At 40.9% G+C, this 18,557-nt stretch overlaps 1 long non-coding RNA gene across 2 annotated transcripts in view; it reads right to left on the bottom strand.

The window, feature by feature from the left end:
• The window catches only part of LOC135364069 (uncharacterized), a 93,729-nt gene that overhangs the window by 25,145 nt on the left and 50,027 nt on the right, over positions 1-18,557 (bottom strand). The gene's annotated exons all lie outside the window — the stretch shown is intronic.

Genomic DNA, 18,557 nt, shown 5'->3' with positions numbered 1-18,557 from the left:
ACAGAGAAAAATCGGGGTTTTGTTTGTGCAGGAGAGAAATATGAGGAAGGGGGAGGCGGCAGGCAGCAGGAAGGCACATGGTGACCTGTGGGATGGAGACAGAGGAATCCAGAAGGACGGAGAAACATGAAGAAAGGACAGTGAGAGGCAACACTTATAAACATGTCTAATGAGTTATCTTTCATATGCCTTTGAGAATGAGTTCAGCTTTGAAGTGTTTCCTAGTTTGCGTTTCCCCAGAAAGGAAAGCTATTCCCCCAGAAATTGCTTGATTCGCCACCAAGCAATTTACGTGGGAGGTGATTGCAAGAAATACTCAGAGCGGGGTGGGGAGGTAGACAGGGAAGATAAAGTGAGCAGTCTGAAGGCAGTTTCCAGTGCACAGAGCAGAAGCTTTGTCCCACTGGAGACCTCCAAGCTTCAATAATGTGTAAGTCTCAGAGTTTTCCCATCGAGAAGATATTGGAGTCAGAGTATTTAATTTATCTACTGCCTGCCATAATCCATCATTGGCGGCTGCCCGGTGTGTGTGTGGGGGGGGGGGGTGGCACAGGGGATATTCTCTGGGACTCCTAGCCTACCTTGGGGCTGCCACTGAAAGTTCTCAGCCAGGGCGATAGCTGGCTTGCCCCCAGAAGGAGGGGTTGTAGACAGGCACCAGGAACTTCTGCTACAGGGAACCAAACTGCTCACTTCAAATTTCAATTTTTCTGCTTACTGACTGGGGGAGCTTTGACAAGTTACACCGCGCCCTTTTCCTTGGGTTGTTGCGAAAATAGAGATTGATTGTGTAGCAGCATTTAACTCATGGTCTCTGACATGAAAGGTACCCAAGAATTATCCTCTCCATACCTCTCCCCTCAGACCATACCCACTTTCTGTGGCGCAGGCCCAGAGCTACAGCCTCAGAGATTGTTCTGGGTCATAGAAAGCAAATACTCTTATGACCGCAGAATCCCACGCTGATAGAGGGGGCGTCTCCCTTCGTTCAAAGGGAAAGGAGGGTAGAGGAGGGAAGAGAGTAGCAAACGAAATCAACATCATGGCAGCTGAATGACTCTTTCACTGAATGTTTAAGGCCCATGTGAAGAAGCAGGAAAGTCTGTTTCCATGAGTACCTCTCTTGTGGGTTCTCCCAGGGATCACTCCCACTAAGGCCCCATTAGCCCCTCGACATATGTATTACATATTCCAGCCTGTGGGTTTGAGGCACGAAGATGTTTTTAACGAAGTGCATTTGTGGTGCTTTGCCAAAAGCTCCTCATAGAAAAATTAATATCTTTTCCATTTCTTGGGTCCTTAGGGAAAGATAATATCATAAACCATTATCCAGAGATTCTTCATAAGACTTTCACAGCCTGACAGCCCTTCCAGTCTGAAGGCTGAGTTTCAGTTGTTTACACACCAGTGTTTTCTGGAGTCCCCTTTTCATCCCAAATTGAACAAAGTTAAACATGAACCGTACATTTTGGACAGGAACCTCATGTCGCTAAACCTGTCACAGCTGCTACGGAACAAGCAGGACCCTCAAATGACTGAAATTTGGTGAGCAGTTCCTTTGAGAGCAAAGAAGAAAATGTCAGTATATCACTCTACTAGGAGAATTTTTTTTCGAAGCAGCCTCTTACAGGGAATGGTCTGAGGTAAGTGACACTCAGTTTCATTGCTCAACCAACCGCCCTATATTTATATCTCCGGATGACCCGAAGAAAACTACACAACGTCATTTATGCTAACGATAATGACCTGCCAATGAAGACAAGGAAACCAATCCTTTCTAGCGACTTAACTGAGAAAATGATGCCAATTGGCTTCTCCTGGTCAAATCTTAGATTGAACAGAGCTTATCCCTCCACAAGACAGGAGCAAGCGACGAGAGGAAAATTCAAGAGCTAATTATACCCAATCAGTTACAAATTGTGGGCCATTTCTTCTTTGAGTGTTTTCACACCAGCACCTTCCTTTCCATTCTTTTCACCATCCTCACTTTCGAACTCTCACTCCCACACCATCTGGATATGTCTGTGGATACTCAACTAGTCACCTTGCCTCTGTGGATCCAGACCCCTGACTTGATACCTTCAGTTCCTCATCTTCCCGCTCTTCCTCAGAAATCCTTGGAGACTCCTAGAGCTGGGATGCTGACCCCAGCCTCAATATGGACTACTTCCCTGCGTAAATTGTCTCCCTTTTCAGGCTAGTGTCTTTATAGTCTCTCAAACACAACTCATGATTTCCTATTTCCACGTTTGGTGTTTCTTCTTTGCTCTTACTCAAATATCACCCGCTTATCAAAGGCTGACTAAAATCACACCTCCTCCATAAACCTCCCTGAAGCATAAAAGCCCTGCTGAGAGGGAAAGAGGGGGGAGGGGGAGGAAGAGACAGAGAGACAGAGAGAGAGAGGGAAGGACGGAGAGAGAGACTGAGCCAGACAGAGAAAGAGTTATAGGTTCTAGAGACACATTAAAGTGGTCTTGAATCTCACCTTTGCAATTTACAAGTGATAAAAGTACATATCTTAACTTCTTTGAATCTCCTTTGGAAACAGTTATGCATATTTTATTAAATTTTTGATTGGAATAAGAAGATGAGATGAAAAAAAATCCAGGAAAAAATGAATCAATGTATTTATTCAAAAAATTTTTAAAGATTTTATTTGAGAGGGAGACAGAGAGAGCACACATGAGCAGAAGGAGGGGCAGAGGGAGAGGGAGAAGTGGACTCCCCGCTGAGCAGGGAGCCCAGGAGATGCAAAGGCTCCATCCCAAGACCCTGAGATCATGACCTGAGTGGAAGGCAAATATTTAACAGACTGAGCCACCGAGGCATCCCTTTATTCAACAGTTTTCAATTCAATGTCTCGTAATATTTAAACACTGATGCAATGTGAGGCTACCACTAAATTTGTTTGTGTGATTTAGCTTCTCTGAATACTCAGTCACTGAGTGATACTATTACAGTATTACTTAGCCATTGCACTCTTAGGTATTTGCCAAAAAGAAATGAAGATACATGTCCATGCAAAGATTGTACCCAAATATTCATAGTGGCTTTATTTATAATAATCCCGAGCTAGAAACAACCCAAATGTCCACAAATAGGTGAATGGTATATCCATGCAATAATATGCTAATTAGCAACAAAAAGGAATAAACTGTGGATAGAAGGAACAACATGGATGAATCAAAATATTTATGCCGAGATAATGAAGTCACATCCCCCCCAAAAAAGAGTGCATATAATGATTCTATTTACATAGAATTCTAGAAAATGAAAATGAATATATAGTGACAAAAGACAGGTGGTTGCTGGGGGGGCAGGGGTGATCAGGAAGGGGGGATTGCAAAGTGACAGGAGAAACCAATTTCAAAATGGATGTAGGGTGCCTGGGTGGCTCAGTTGGTTGAGTGACTGCCTTCAGCTCAGGTCATGATCCCAGGGTCCTGGGATCGAGTTCCGCATCGGGCTCCCCGCTCTGCGGGGAGCCTGCTTCTCCCTCTCCCACTCCCCCTGCTTGTGTTCCCTCTCTCGCTGTGTCTCTCTCTGTCAAATAAATAAATAAAATCTTTTAAAAAAAAATGGATGTAGACATGTCGACATTTATCAAATTACCCACGTTGGCTTTGCGCAAATTATTGTACGTCATTTATACATCAAAAAATCTGTTTTTAAAAATTAAAAATAGCTCTATTACTTATTTGGTGCAACCCCCCTGTGGAACTATGCAAAGGCAGAATATAGCCTTTTGGCAACATCTTCATAACCCCCAAATTTCTAGGACTGTTTGTCTCTACTGGGATGGATGGTAGGCACAGGGGGAAGAGAAAAAAATATTTCATAGAGGAGGAAGGATCTTCATTCTCCTTTTGGGAATTTAAGTTGAGAATCCACACATTGGATGTTCAAAATTCAGGAAAACTCTGGAAGATTAGAATTTAAAAGAATTCATTTATGACTGAGCTTTATCACATACGGCCTTCAAGTGGCATTATTAAAATACTGAGAAAGTTAAACACTGTTCTCAGAGAAAGTGAAATACTCTTCTCGTTTTTACTATTGTTTGAGGGTATATTTACAATAATGAAAATGTACCTCCTAGCAGATCTTCCCCTTTCTTCATTCCTACACACAGGGGCTCCAGATTCCAGAAGAGAAATCTTTCCACGAAGAATAAAGAACAGTGAGTAGAATCCACCCAGAGGATTTTGGCTGACCCTAAAGGAGAACTTTTAACAGTCAAAAATGTCACCAGGTGTTGTGAACTGCTTCAGTATGGAGTGAATTTCCTGTCACTGAGGTATTTGAAATATGCTACATTCAGCAAGATAATATTGCAGGGGAATGATGACCTGGGGAGGCCTCAGAAGAAAGATGGGAACAGAAGATCTCATTCTGGGGCGCCTGGGTGGCTCAGTCGGTTGGGCGTCTGCCTTTGGCTCAGGTCATGATCCCAGGGTCCTGGGATCGAGTCCCACATCGGGCTCTCTGCTCCTTGGGAGCCTGCTTCTCCCTCTGCCTCTCTCTCTGTCTGTCTCTCATGAATAAATAAATAAAATCTTAAAAAAAAAAAAAGATCTCATTCTGTGGAGAGCTCCATCCTAAGGATCATGCTGTAAAGTTGCGATGGTAGAATTACAGTAGCATGTTGCAGAGATTCTTGCCATTTCTCCATGGTAAGGAAGAGGTCCCAGGAGATCTGTCATCCTCCTCCAGCCTGCCACTAATTCCTAGGATATTTTCACCTCACTCTCCATGGCATAGAGTGGATACTTTTAACATAGGAGAGACACTGTGCACATCGCTTCTCCTTGGCATTTAGGGAAACACATTTGGCATCTTTTCTCAAGTTGCAAAAGGGGGAAAATCCAGAGGGAGTTGGCTGGGCCAACCCTGTCCAGTACACTTTCATATATCTGTCTTTGGCTCATCTTACACCAGAGTAAAGGGAAAAGATTCTGTGAGCGCCCTACTAACTACTTGCATTTTCTAAGTGCAAATGTTTCCTGGAGAAGGGAATTGAAATCGCTGATAATCTGACACCTCTTCCCCTTCTTCTCCCTCCCCCATTCCCAGGCCATTCTCTGCCTTGGAGGAGATTCTTCTCATCTGTAATAATACCTTCCAGGTGGGAAAGTTGACATGTTCAAGTTTGTTTCCTCTTCTCAATCCTCTACCATCGCTACCCATCCATTAGCCCACCTACCCTGCATCTTCCTTATTTGGGTTCCCCGAAAAATGCATAACCTCGAAGTATTGGTGCTATGATTTTATCTTTTTTTTTTTTTAAGATTTTATTCATTTATTTAAGATAGAGCGAGAGTGAGAGAGAGAGCACAAGCAGGGGGAGCTGCAGGCAGAGGGAGAAGCAGAAGCAGGCTCTCCACCCAGCAGGGAGCCCGACCCAGAACTCCAAGATCATGACCTGAGCGGAAGGCAGACGCTCAACCGACTGAGCCACCCAGGCGCCCCTGGCGCTATGATTTTAAATGGGAAAACAAAAAGAGGAAGCATGAAAACACAGGGCTCTGAAAGAGAAGACAATATCCACAGAAGGGCCCGCAAACAAGTCTTATTTGCGAATAATGTCGTATACAACCCTAAACTCCTGCTCCTGCTGGAGCAGGAATGAAGCTGCAGAACAGAAATGCCCTAGATCTATCCAGTTCTGCCCCAAACTGGATCTGTGACCTTGAGTAATTCCTTTCATCTTCTGGGTCTCAGTGTTTTTCCTCTGTAAAGTGTTGAGCTAGAAAATTTCTTAAATAATGCAAATTTAAGACAAGCATGTATGAGGAAAAAAAAGAGAGAAAAGAGTAGACAATTGGGAGGGGACATTCAGCCATTCGGCAGAGGTGACATATTCTGTTTGTTTAGCAGGGTGGTGGAGGGGTTGAAATGTCATTGGCACAGAACTCCCCAGATTGTGAAGATTTACCAATGTCTCCTTTTCCGTGTATGAGGAAATGGCAAGGCATTGGTTGGCGGGGGGAAGGCAGTGGAGGGAGGGCCTGATAAAGATCCAAAGTAGAATATTATTAAGAAATTGCAGCTTCTATTGACGCTGGTAAAGCCTGAGGATCTCTTTGTAGGACTAACAATTCCAGCGTCATGGCTGTGTTTTAAATTATTTCTGAACTATCTGAGCCAAAGTTATAGTAATAGCTTTATGAGGTAAAACTTATCAGCCTCTCCCAGCCTTGTTTTTTATTAGCAATTAGAGGTTTCAATGTGAAAGCTTTGCACTCAGCTTCTTTGGAGGTGGTGTTTCCATCTGTACCACCAGTCTCATATGGACATATCAGTCTCATATAGAAACACACATGCATACAATTCCCCCAGGTACACACATGAAAATGCACACTCACACACAATCCTGGATCAGATCGCTAGCCAAATTCAACCCTTAGATGTCATGACCTTCATTATATCTCTACATTTGCTCTTTGTCTCATCCTAAGAAGAATGTTAAAGCTTCTCTCTCACCACCAATTGTCCTGTTTGACTGCTTAGCCACCAAAGGTGTTCTTTGGCTAAAGGAATTGCACCCAAAATCCCACAAAAAATCATCTACTCATCTTTGGTCATTTGTTCCAGGAATGCCAAGCCTGAGTCTCTTCAAATCTGAGAAGTAAGATTTCTTTAAATAATTTTTTAAAGCAGCCTCTGAAACCAAACTAAGAAAGAAGATGATATAAGGCATGAGGGAAAAGAGAATGAAGACTAGAAAAGGAAGCAAAGATCTCTGCTCTCAAGGAGCCACAAAGATCACCAGAAAGGCAAGATAAGAAGAAAGAAAGAAAGAGAAAGAAAGAAAGAAAGAAAGAAAGAAAGAAAGAAAGAAAGAAAGAAAGAAAGAAAGAAAGAAAGAAAGAAAGAAAAAAGAAAAGAGAGAAACAATGTCACATAACAAATACAAAGTCTCATTAGCACAAAGGACAAAGCATAGCACTTAAGTGATGGATAGTCAACAGCAGAAAGATTTGGGTCTGTCTTGGCTCTAGTTGGGTCTCCTGTGACTTCTGCTCCATTTCCAGGCCACACATTCACTCCCACATCTTCTCACCATACCCAAGTCCCTCCCCATCTTTCCTCACCACTCTTCTCTCTCCCTGATGACCTCTCCCTCCTTTGGATGCTTCTGCCCTGAAGATCCTTTACCTTCTTAAGTGCCCGGTAGATGTCCACTCAGCTGTGCAAACATCTCTTCTCTGATTAAGCCTTCACTGACTAATGAAGTTTCAAGTCACTAACATTTTTTCTCATTGTCCCCAGAGCACCTTGTGCCTGGCTATCAATGCTGGCATTTCAACAGTTTATTATGATTGCTTGTTTCCATGTTGCTGCTCCCCAAAACTCTGTTTGTCTTTTTTCCTGGGAATTTTCATTCACTCCAACCATGACCACTTATGAACTGATGCTGACTCATAGACATGTAAGTCTGGCCAAAGCCTCACTCCTGATTCCCTGGCTGCCCTACACAGATGCATGCTCACTGAACATTTCCACATGGATAGGATCACTATTGGGCTTTCACTGTAGAACATGATCTGTTTATGTATGTATTAGGAGTTTATTTTATTTGTCCCCAAGCCCCTGCTCTTATGGAGCACATATTTATTGCTTAAATGAGAGTCTGACCTATAGTTACGCACTCAATACATATTTTTATTTTTTTTAAGATTTTACTTATTTATTTGGGAAAGTGAGCAAGAGAGAGAGAGAGAGAGCACGGGGTGGGAGGGGGGGAGCTGCAGAGGGAGACGGAGAAGCAGACTCTCCTGCTGAGCAGGGAGCCCGACATGGGGCTCCATCCCAGGACTCCAAGATCATGACCTGGGGCAAAGGCAGATGCTTAACCAACTGAGCCACCCAGGAGTCCCCCAATACATATTTTTAAAGTATTTACCCCAACATGAACTTATCTTTCTTGTAAAGTGTGTATCATCTCCTGAGCTCCCTACTTTGATCAATGATATAACCATTTATTCATTCACTCAAAACAGGGGTCATTTTAAATAACTCTCTGTCTTATTCCTAAAGTCTAGTTGGAAGATAAATGCTTCTTAACATTTCTCTTTCCCTAATGACGGCCTCAACTCAGACATTAATCATCCCCTGAAACAAGGCCTTTGTCCCAAAACTGCTCTTCTTGCCTCTTAACTCTCTCCACCCTTAACTCACTGTACAGCAGAGTGATATTTTTGAACACCAAATGTCCTATTCATTTTTTAAAATCTCTTTTGTCTAGTACAGTTTGAACCAATAGCAAGGGCTTTAGAAAAGTGCACTGAGAAAACATTGACTGTTAAGAATAGGAAGAGGTAAATGAACATGGCTTTCTGAAAGAGGTAAACACAAAGCTCAAAGGATATGAAAGGAGGATATATTACTATATTACGTGCAGAGGATAAAAACCCAGCAGATTTGTTTGGAAGAGACAAGTCTTTTAAAGGAGCAATACAATCAGGATATGGTCAAATAACCTATTTGGCCATGTCACCATGCTCTTTATAATTTACCCCTGCTTTTCCAGTGCATAGTGAGGGATCCTAGAATCCCAGCCAAGACTTGGCCTACAGGGTTTAGGCCTGCTTAGACATTGTATTTCACAATGGCCAATAAATCTTTCAGCCAAAGTAGGTGGCAACTTGTCTTTTGAAGATAGAATGAGACTGCTAAAACTTATCTAGCTGAACACATTTTCCTTATAGCTGTTGATTTTTGTTAGCTGTATAGAATGACTGTTTGCTTTGGCTAATTCTTAATCTTCTCTGGAACACCCTTCATTTTAAACCCTCTTTTTGGACAAACATTCACTTATAAATACCAGTCGGTGGATTGTGTATTAAAAACACAGAAGTGCTAATACATATATTGAAGGGGTTGATGAATCTACCTATGCATCAAACATTATATGATTAAATTGGTAGAAGGATCCGACATGAAAAGTGCATTTTTTTTAAAGATTTTATTTATTTATTTGAGAGAGAGAGAGCTCATGAGAGGGGGGGAGGGTCAGAGGGAGAAGCAGACTCCCTGTTGAGCAGGGAGCCCGATGTGGGACTCGATCACGGGACTCCAGGATCATGACCTGAGCCGAAGGCAGTCGCTTAACCAACTGAGCCACCCAGGCGCCCCGAAAAGTGCATTTTTTAAGTGCAGATAGACACAGTTAAATGAATACAAATTCATTTGAAAAGGATTGACTTCATAGCAGCTCTCCATCAGTATATTCTTTGGAAATCAATTGATCCTAAAATCACAAAACTATTGTGTTAATGTCATGGGGCAAGACCTGTGATATATGTTGGTATTATAAAGTGATTCTCAGACTAAAAAAGTCAGCTATCAAAGAATTCCAAACTAAGGGCTAGAGCCCCAACGTTTCTCAGCTTCCGGTTCATTTATCTGCTATATGTACAAACTGTCTAACAAAACCCTAACCAAGTAATTGGCTAGCTACTACTTTCTTGCTCCCTCATTTTGTCTGGCTGTCTACCTCCCTATTTGCCTCTCTGCCTTTGTGTCCCTACTATCTCCACCCTTTGGTATAAAATAGTCCAAGTCCTTGGTGACTGAGAACTCAGTATTACATTCAATAGCTCATTCCATGCCTCATTCTGAAATCTCTTTCTTTCCCCATCCTCACACTTGCTTCTCCTGAATGGTGCCCACGTCAGTTGATGGTAACCCCATCTGCTCAGTTGCTTTTCCTGAAAACCTTGGACTCACCTGACTCACTTTCTTGACTCACCTGTTGGTTCTCTTTCCAAATGATACCCTAAAATCTGCTCACTTCTCACTATCCCCACTGCCAACATGCTGGTGCCAACTCCTGCATCTGGGTGGCTTCTGGATGGCTGCAGTGACCTCACAACAGTTCTCTCTGCCTCCATCCTTGTTCTACTAAGGTTGGTCCTCCACCCAGAATCCCATTGGATCAATACTCTTCAATAACTCAACTTTTCAGTACTATGTTTAATCATGCCCCATCTGGTTCAGAGTAAAAGCTGAAACTCCTATATAGCCTACAGGGCCTGACATCATTTGGCCATGCTACTTCTCCTCCTTCATCTCTTCCAACAATCTCCCTTGTTCACTCTGTTTCAGCTACACCAACTTACTTGCTATGTTGAACATGTCAAGAATGCCCCCTTCCAAAGGGCTGTTGTATAGGGACTATTTCCTCAGCCTTAAACACTCTACCTTCATATATCTACGTGCTAATTCTTGTGCCATTCAAATTCTGCCCAATTTGTGTGAGCTCTACTATAATCACCCTACTTAAAATTGCGACCTATGACTATTTTACCAGAGACTAACCTATTGGGGTTTATCGAGCCTAACTGACCTAAGAGAAAGGACAGAGCAAACTTTAGCCCCTCTAGCCATTCTGTGTCACCTAAGAAAAGAGGGAAGGATTATTAGGCATTTGGGACATTCACAGCCCAGCGACACAGGCTCACCAAAAAACTGAAACTTAATCGCAGAATTCTAGCATGCTTCTCGTCCCCCCCATTCCTTACTCCCACCTCAGCAGGCAGTCTACTTCTCTCTCTCTCTCCCTCTGCCCCTCCTCCTCCTACTTGTGCCCTCTCTCACTCTCTCTCTCTTCCTCAAATAAATAAGTAAAATCTTAAAAATAAAATAAAATATAAAGACTAAATACAAAGGATATCAATATAAAATACATGGGTATTATACAACACGCTTTTAGAGAATACTAGAGTCAAAGAAGAACTCTCAAGAGAAATTTAAATTTATCTTGAACTAAAGGAAAATGAAAATATAACTTATCCAAATTTGTGAGGTGTAGAGAAAGCAGTGCTTGGAGGGAAATTTTTAGCATTGAATGCATATATTTAAAAAGAAGATCTAAATTCAATAATTTAAACTTCTAGCTTGTGTAACTAGAAAAACAAGAGCAGGTTAAATCCAAAATAACAGAAACAAAAGTAAAAGAAGAAATGACATGATAAAAATTAGGACAAAATCAGTGAAATTGTAGGGCGCCTGGGTGGCTCAGTTGGTTAAGCGACTGCCTTCGGCTCAGGTCATGATCCTGGAGTCCCGGGATCGAGTCCCGCATCAGGCTCCCTGCTCGGCAGGGAGTCTGCTTCTCCCTCTGACCCTCCTTCCTCTCATGCTCTCTGTCTCTCATTCTCTCTCTCTCAAAAAAAAAAAAAAAAAATCAGTGAAATTGTAAACAGGAAATCAACAAATAAAACAACAAAATGAAAAGTTGGTTCTTTGGAAAGATCAATAAAATCAATAATAATAGTAATTGTCAAATCATTATGTCGTACAGCTGAGCTAATATAATGTTAAATGTCAGCTATATTTCAATTAGAAGGTTTTTTTTTAAATGGGCAAAAGACCTAAACAGGCAGACACCTCACCAAAGAAGATGTAGAGATAGAAAGTAAACATATGAAAAGAGCAACATTCCATTCTGCATTGGAGAATAGTAACAATTTCTACATACGATGTTTATGGAACTCTCAGAATGGATCACTTCTTCTATCATGGTATAATCACTGTAAAATAGAATAAGATAATCAATGTAACCACTGTACGGGGTAAAAGGAAGATATTGCCAAGACAGCATGAAACCATGAAATGGACATCTAATTGCTGAGATCAGATGTTTCAGCAGCATTCAGGAAAAAAACTTATTTAGAAGTTACAAGAGTTGTTAATTATAACTGATTCAAATTATATCAGTGATCTTAACAGACCTAAAACACAGTGCGTCAATCAGAAGGGGAATGTCAGCATAAGATGTTGGAGAAAGAAGCATCACAGACAAAATCTTTGGAAGTATTTGTCCAGTACTGTGAGTAGGAAGGGAGTCCTGGCCTTCAGACTTGACATTGTCAAACCTTAGGACCAGCACGACCTAATTTTGTATTGAGAAATAACGTGCACAGTGACTAGGAGTGTCAGCTATGAAGTCAACTTTCCTGGGCGTGATATGGATTTTACCTATCTTAGCAGAGTGATGTTGCATCAGAGGTTCAACCCACTTAACACTCAATTTTTATATATGAAGAACATAATTGCTGAAAATAACGTATATAACTGCTGTTATGGTTAAGCAATTTGGCAAATGCCTAACAGAGTAATTTCTCCGTAGATGTTAACTGTGAATTTTATTTTTGCCTGTATAGGCTATGCATTTACCGTACTGGCATATTCTTGCATGGTCCCACTTATTACCATCTCACGAGGTAACCTTGAAATGAGGGTCAAGACCATGCAATAATATTTTCATGTGTTCTTATGTGTCTATGCGTTTATGTGTTTTAATATCTGGCCTCAGACCCATCAAACAGCAAGTGCTCAATAAAGGTAAAATTTTCATTGGTCTTCCCGAGTAAATCTGCCCCTGAGATGAGATTATAAAAAATTAATATTTTGATTACACATCTGCATCTTGTAAATGTGGTTTTAATAACAAAAAAAAGTGTAATAGTTTAGGGAACTGAGAAGGGAGAGGGAAGATGGTCCTGAAAAATTTGAGAGAATAAAAATAGTTAGTGGATATATGTTCACCACACTGGAATTAAAATAAAAAATGGTTATTGGAGGTTAATCAGTCAATAGCTGTCTAAAGTTGAGAGAGAGGTCAAGAGAACAGACAATTATGTTTAGATTTTGTCTTTGCGTTATTTTAACGAACATATAAATATCCATAATTATATTACAGGTTTATGCCTGACACGAGACTTCATACTATCATTCTCATAAGAGGTAAAATTTTGGCTCAGTGGGTTAAACGTCTGTCTTCGGCTCAGGTCATGATCCCAGGGTCCTGGGATCGAGCTCCACATGGGGCTCCCTGCTCAGCAGAGAGTCTGTTTCTCCTTCTCCCCCCTGCTTGTGCGCTCCCTCTCTCTCTCTCTCAAATAAATAAAATCTTTAAAAAAAAAAGAGGTGAAACTTCTAAAGTATCCTCTTTTGGAGGATTTTACTTCCCCAACTCCTATGTTTGTGGAGAATCTATCATATTTTGGCAGTAAATTTTATGGAATCGAAATGAGGGGAGCAGTGACTCTGGGAGCAGAAAAGTGTAATGGAAATGACTTTGTGCTGGGAGTCAGGAGACCGGGTCCCAATATGGACTGGGCAGGAGCAAGTCACACACCCAAGGGTGGGCTCCATTTCATGTCTATAAAATAAAAGGGTTTGAACTTCCATAAAGCGATTTACGTACTCACTTTCTGGGATTCCATTACTCAATTTAGGAAAGACTCTAAGAAAGGTATAACACTTAAATTCCCTGGGTTTTAATAGGCTCAGAAAGAAACAAGAACTATATTAGATTTTTACGGTTGCTGTAACAAATTACCACAAATTTGGTGACTTGAAACAATGCAAATTTAATCTCTTTTAGTTCTAGAGGGGAGAATTCCAAAATCCTTTTCAACAGACCAAAGTCAAGACACTGGCAGGGCGGGTTCTTTTTGAAGCCTTTAGGGGAGAATCTGTTTCCTTGCTCTGTCCAGCTTCTAGAAGCTGCCTGAATTCCTCATGAATTCCTGACACATCACTCCAGCTTCTTGCTTCCAATATCATCTCTCGCACTCCTGTACTCAAATCTCCCTCTGCTTCTCTCACATGAGGACCCTTGTGATTACATTTAGGGCACACCAGGATAATCCAGGATAATCTCTCCACCTCAAAAAGCTTCACTCAATCACACCAGCACAATCTCTTTTTCCATATAAGGTATTATTCATAGGTTCCAGGGATGAGGACTTACATTATCTTTGAGGGCTGCTATTCAGCCTATCACAAGAACCATCCCAAGAATCCAATAAATGAAGTCCTACTGGAGCCAGTGGAGAGAGAGAAAGAGTAGGAGTTTATTGGCATCAGATTATGAAAGATTTTTAAAAGCAGTGGAATTTTAACCTGCCCAACTAGAGGAAAATGGACCTCTGATAAAATCTAGTGCTAACAAGTGTACGGAAATATGGAAGACCTTCTCATATTATTTGGGGGAGTATAAATAGCTACAATCTTTTTGGAGGACAATTTGGCAACATCTATCTAAAATGTATAATGTTTATCCAGTTATCCTACTGTTTTAAATTTGTCCTGCAAATCTGCCAGTCTGATTACCTTTCTATTGAAAGACGTTCACTATAACTTTGTTTATAATAGGAAAATTTGGAGAACCCAATACATGCATTGCTGGAGGGCTGTTTAATCAATTTTGGTATGAACACATAAAAGAGGACTCTTTGGCTATTAAAACAAATGATGTAATAAAAATATTTACAAGATGTATTATCGCACAGCAAAGTTAAGATGCACAGAGAAGTATATATTATGATCCATTTTATGTAAAAAGTATAAGTTATTCATAAATTGGAATGGGCACGACTTCCCCCCTCCCCGGAAGCATGTATAAGAAATTATCAATAGCAATTTGCCTTGAGAAGAGGGACTCTGGGGAAGGAGGACTGTGGTTCCTTTCTGCCTTACACTTTTTCTGTTCACTTAGAAGTTTCTAGCTATATGCATAGGTAGTACAGTTCTAAAAGGGCAGCCTCTGATACCAGCCTGCCAGAGTTCGGATTATGACATGAATAAGGCCAGTTAATCACCTGCTTGTGCCACAGTTTCCCCAACTGTAAAATGGGGATAATAGCAGTTCATCCACAGCCTTGTTAAAAAGATTAAGAGCAAAATGCATCTAAAGCACTTAACATGGTGCCTGCCACATTGCAGGTCCCTAAAATGTTTATCTACGAATGCATGTTGCTTTTGTTTATCTGAAGTCAATAAATGTTAGCTAGGCAGTGAAACTATGGGATATGTTTGGGTCTTCTGAGTATTTTCTGTATGTTAATTAAAGTCTAATAAGTGCTATCTTTAAAAAATAGAATAAATCAGCATGGGTCTGGAAGGTTCAGGAATCCTTTGGAGGTATTTGAGCAGAGGAAACCCAAAAGAAAACAGGCACATGGCACAAAAGAACATAGATAACACTTATTCAGTCTTTTACAGTCAACAAAGCACTTTCAGGAATCACTTGACATTTTAGGTTTAGGAGCATGCCCTGCCAATAGAAGACAGATAAATTGGAATGGGTCAGAAGTAGAGGTACAGCACCTCAGGTATGAGATATCACGAGTCCTGCCTGGGTGATGGAAGCAGGGGAGAATAAGATTGAATAGGAATGGGAACTGGTAATTAGTTGTATAAGAGTGATCCAAGAAAAGGATGAGTCAAGGATTTCCAGTATGGGAATCAGTTAGAATGGTGGTACCAGCAATGCAGAGAAAATTTGGTAACATGTAGGAAGGTGGAGGCTAAGTGTCTGAGTCTCAGCGATGGGACTGTGATTAGTTCGAACAAATGTTGTCATTGAGAAGCTACGTAATTAGAGAGAAATTCATAAAATACAAAAGCGCATGAATCAAATAACATTTTAGAGCAAGAAATATCTTCATTATAAAACCCAGCATCTTTTTTTATATACCTTAGAGTGGATTCATTTGGTCTCATGTTTTGAACATTTCAGATTAAGATATCAGGTGAACCTGCTCTGTTATTTAATCAGTAGTAATATGTCACCAAGGTCATTTAACAGCTTTGAGTCTCGATTTCCTGGTGCATAAGATGGGGGTAATAATACTATCTATTTTATAGGGTTGTTATATTAAGATAATATTTGTCAAATGCTTGGAGGTGATAATGCTCAATAAATTTAAACGGAGGTGAGAAATGGTATGGGTGGAAGTGTTTTTTCATGCTGCTTTCTGACTATATGTAGAGTCTTTGACCAATCATCTAAATTGTCCGGACAAATTTGCTACAAATTCTGTTTCAGCTGTTGCTGTGAGCAGGGAAGCAAGATTTTGAATAATCAAGAATCACTGTCTTCCGACGAAGGTCAGTAAAGAGCAAGCACAGCTGGCTTTCTCCTTTCCTTGGTAGATGTGATAAAGCAGTGTGGTTCTATTACCTAATTTGAACCTGAGCCATAAGCTTCCTGGAAAGTAAGTGTTAGATGGAAGTTTTCTCATCACAAGGCTTTCTGCTAAGGCCTTATGCTTAAGTGTGAGCATGTTTTGTGCGATTAGCCAGATGTTTGGGCAGCTCAAAGACAGGGACAGTCCTCTGATCCCGGCCACTGGAATTTGGCAGTTTGATCACCACCCCAAGTTATAGAAAAAGGAATTTAGCAAAACGTGAAGGAGATTTAAAAAGCAGGGGAAGAGAGAGAATTTTTTCCCTTTTTAAAAATTGATTAAATGTGATCTTTCTTACCCTTACTGCAGTCTCCCACACACAAAATTCCAAAGAACATTCAGACACCAAAATCTGAGAAAGAACCAAAGAACATAAATCTCTTTGTTGACGAGGAAATGATTAACTCCATTCCCGCTCATCCCTTCAACATGAGAAAGCCCAATAAAGCAATCCACACATACGTGTGTGCACATACATGTGTGCAGCGAAGTATGTACGTATAAAAGATGAGACTGTTCTAGTGCTTTCTGTATCTTCTGTCTCTAATTCCACAGTGTCCAAAGTGACAGAGTCTGTGAATTTCCTGCACGGTTTATGCAGTTCACCCAAATAGCAGTGTTCCCTGGCTCCTAGACAAATAGACATCCACATTTATGATTTTGATGACACATTTCTCTGCCTTGGGGAGAGAACTATAAAAGTGTGGATGTCTGCGTCAGATTGATCATGAACTTATGCACAAAAGTAACCCATCACCATGCTACCAGCAGTGCCTAGGAATGAGACCAAGTCTTTTATTAGAAGTCAAGGGACCTCAGTCTTATGTGTGACTTTGCCATTATGTGATGTTGCCCGTCTTCTGATCTTACTGGGGCCTCAGTCTGCTCATCTGTAAAATAGGGTTCACAATGACTATCTCATCAAGTTGTTCTGAGGTGACTGGTTCCTCTCTCTTCACCTTGTTCCGTTTAATCCCTATCCAGAGCTTAATATTTTCTAATATTTATACAAAACATTCTGTATCAGTAAACAGATTTGAGGCAAACTTTCTTCCTTCAAGGATAGAGAGGGTAGGTAGAAGATTACGGTCATAAGGGAATGTGCCAAAACACAGTTTAGTAAACTCTCGGCATTACCCGATCTACAGTGATACTCTGAAAACATGTTTTTAACAGATGTCAGTAGCTAGAATAATGAAATACTATCAAAACCAAGAAAAATTTAATGTTCAAATCAGTGGTAAATGTGTACTTACACAAATCCCTATTTCAAAAGTCACATTTTGGGGCACCTGGGTGGCTAAATCGTTAAGCGTCTGCCTTTGGCTCAGGTCAAGATCCCAGGGTCCTGGGATTGAGCCCCACATCAAGCCCCACATTGGGCTCCCTGCTTGGCGGGAAGCCTGCTTCACCCTCTCTCACTCCCCCTGCTTGTGTTCCCTCTCTGTCTCTCTCTCTGTCTGTCAAATAAATAAAGAAAAGAAAAAAAAATAAAAATCACATTTTCATCTTCTCTTATCCTAAGTCAGAGTAGAACTCCACCCCCAGAGCCCCACCCACTCCTTGAGTCTGAGAGGAGAGCAGCCCATTGGCTCACAACCACACCACTGGAGAAATACCAGGAGAGAAGAAAGAAGAGGGGAGAACAGCAGATTTCAGATTTCATAGTCTAGTTAAATAGGGCAATTATACCTTGTCTCTCCAGTTCTTCCAAGTTTTGGAAGTGGGAGGCAATTGTAAAAGGAAAGAGTCTTATTTGTTCCTGATGATGAAAGGCAACTCCTTTTCTCTCTCCCTTCTTATTAATGCCACATGCAGATCTATCCCTTCTTTTCTTACACAAAAGAGAACTAAGGATGTGGCTAATCATAAAAGTATGCTCTGTCTGTAGACTTTCCTTTTAAGTAAATGAAATTTTAAAATGCTAATTGTTTTGTTAAATTGAGCACTCATTAATAGTTACTGAATGTAATTAATTGGTAAGTGCTAATAGACACTAGATTTTTTTAATTAATATTGGACTTTTCATAAATTAGATTTAAATAATTAACTCTCCTGTTAATGGAGAGAAGACCTGATGAGCACGGGGCAGCGGAGGCGGGGGGTGGTTGTGGAGATAGCATTGTATGCCAAAACTTCTTTTTAAAAAAAGTTTATTGGGGGCTCCTGGGTGGCTTAGTTGGATAAGCATCCAACTCTTGATTTCGGCTCAGGGTCGTGAGATGGAGCCCTGAGTCAGGGCTTAAGATTCTCTTAAGATTCTCTCTCTCCCTCTGCCCCTCCCTCCCTCCCCCGCTTGCTCTCATGCACTCTCTGCCTCAAAAAAATAAAACAAAACAAAAGTTAAGTTCTTAGTTATAAGCCAGAGACTCTTTTAAGTGTTTTATATGCACCTCATTTAATCTTCACTTTAGATTTATGAGGTAGATTTGAGTATCCCTATTTGACCAACAAGCAAACTAAGACACAAGTCACACAGGTGGTAAGGGACAGAGTAGGAGTCTTAGCATGAAAAGTACTGTGGGGGATATTATTGACTAGGAGGGGCAACAGAACATAAAAATCTTG

The sequence above is a fragment of the Mirounga angustirostris genome, unplaced genomic scaffold (genome assembly GCF_029215605.1).
Source record: "Mirounga angustirostris isolate CCGP_5_RB_7025 unplaced genomic scaffold, mMirAng1.0.hap1 SCAF_4, whole genome shotgun sequence".
NCBI classification, from domain to species: domain Eukaryota; kingdom Metazoa; phylum Chordata; class Mammalia; order Carnivora; family Phocidae; genus Mirounga; species Mirounga angustirostris.
The sequence above is the reverse complement of the archived record's forward strand: the minus strand, read 5'-3'. Positions and strand labels throughout refer to the sequence as shown.